At 36.1% G+C, this 2,069-nt stretch overlaps 1 non-coding gene across 1 annotated transcript; it reads right to left on the reverse strand.

Annotated features, from left to right (window-relative positions):
- Positions 1 to 1,147: 1,147 nt before the first annotated feature.
- Positions 1,148 to 1,254, reverse strand: LOC139879079 (small nucleolar RNA R71). Its single transcript, XR_011769931.1, has one exon. It is a non-coding gene; the product is annotated as a small nucleolar RNA R71 (small nucleolar RNA).
- Positions 1,255 to 2,069: the final 815 nt, after the last annotated feature.

Below are 2,069 nucleotides of genomic sequence, written 5' to 3' on the forward strand. Positions count from 1 at the left end.
AGCAACACTTTTAGATTGATATTTCTATATCAATCAACTTTAAACTAAATCTTGTGGTCTAAAACTTTGGATATTATTTATAAACCTATGAATTTCACTCAACCTTTTTGGTTGACACTTTAAGCGTGTTTTGTCTCAGTGATGATTGAGCTAGCTTCTACTTGCTACTAGATGATTGATGTATGCTTTGCTGCTTGCATGGAGTCCATTATTCATATTTATCATTTTGTTTAAGACATTTTCCATTTACTGTACTCTTATGATGTAAAACTGTGAATAATGCTTCCACTGTTTATTTAATAAATAAAACGTCTCATTTAGAGTCATTCTCGCTTATACAACTGTGTTATGATATGATTGGTCACAATTACCCCTGGTCCATTTTGGGGGTGTGACAGATAACTTATATAATTTTTAATTTTATAACTAATAGGATATTAAGTGAATGCGCCGAGCAAAACGTTCACCACATTTCATACGTTCACCACCTGTAACTCGATCAAGACATCTAGAAAATATTGTCGCCGTGGATTTTTCTTTAGAATCATCCTCTAGTCGAACAAATACTCCAATTCAAATTTCTGATAATCCATTTTTTAAACCCGACTTCACTATTGAGAACTCGGAGGATATTCAAGGACAATTCTAAGATCCTGAACCACTAAACATTCCTCCTGAACCACAATTTATTCAAACGGTGTTTGTCGAGGAAGGAACCGTTAAATTAGAATCTTCTAGTGATTCAGATTCAACAAATTCAAATATGGAAGATCTAGAACCTCAAACTATGGAAGACCGAATGAAAGCCACACGTACGGGCCAAGGTCATGCCATTAATCAACCAGAAGTTAGACCACCAGATTTTGAAATCAAAGGACAAATCCTACACATGATCACTAATCAATGCCAATTCGGTGGTACAGCAAAAGAAGATCCAGACGAACATCTTCGAACCTTTAATTTGATTTGTACTCTATTTAAAATCCAAGAAATTGAGGATGAAACGATCTATCTTATGTTGTTTCCTTGGACTTTACACGGAGAAGCCAAAGATTGGTTAGAATCATTACCCAAAGGAGCGACTGATACATGGGATGTCTTAGTGGAGAAATTTCTTCAAAGATTCTTTCTGGCATCTAAAGCCCTGAGACTTCAAGGAGAAATTGCCAAATTCGCGCAAAAGCCAAATGAAACGTTATTTGAGGCGTGGACAAGATTCGGAAAGATGTTGAGAGGATGTCCTCAACACGGTTTAGACACTTTCCAAATAGTTCAAATATTTTATAAAGGCGTCGACGTCGCTACAAGAAAAGACATCGACACAGCCGCTGGTGGTTCCATTATGATGAAAACCGCTACCGAAGCTCATAATATTATTGATAATACAGCCTCCCACTCGCATGAGTGGCACTAAGAGAAAGATGTCTTATATTCATCCAAAGCAGTTAGAGCCGATTCTAGCCATGACTTTGATTCCATTTCCGCAAAGCTAGATTCTTTCGAGAGATGAATGGAAAAGATGACTAAAGATATTCACACAATACGAATCAGTTGTGAGCAGTGTGGAGGACCACATTTAACAAAAGATTGTCTCAGTGTTGAACAAACAATGAAACAAAGAGAGAATGTTTCATATATAAACCAAAGGCTGGGAAATAATTATTAAAATAATTATCAACCACCAAGGCCAAACTACAATCGAAATGCTTCTTACAACTAAAATGCCCAACACAACAACCAACAAGGTCCTAGCAATCAGCAAAGACCTGGTTACATTAATAACCCACCATAAACCGATGAGAAAAAGACAAATTTAGAAGATATGGTATTAAAGCTAGTTGAATCCCAAACGCAGTTTGTTACATCTCAGAAACAAACTAATGAACAAAATGCTCAAGCATTTAGAAATCAACAAGCTTCAATCTAAAATTTAGAACAAGAAGTAAGTAACCTAGCAAGGTTAATTAGTGAAAGAAAACCGGGGAGTCTACCTTGTGATACAAATGCTAATCCCCAAAATGAAACAGTTAAAGCTATTTCCACAAGAAGTGGTATAACACTTAAACCAC

This window comes from Rutidosis leptorrhynchoides, chromosome 11, assembly GCF_046630445.1.
Source record: "Rutidosis leptorrhynchoides isolate AG116_Rl617_1_P2 chromosome 11, CSIRO_AGI_Rlap_v1, whole genome shotgun sequence".
In the NCBI taxonomy this organism is placed as follows: domain Eukaryota; kingdom Viridiplantae; phylum Streptophyta; class Magnoliopsida; order Asterales; family Asteraceae; genus Rutidosis; species Rutidosis leptorrhynchoides.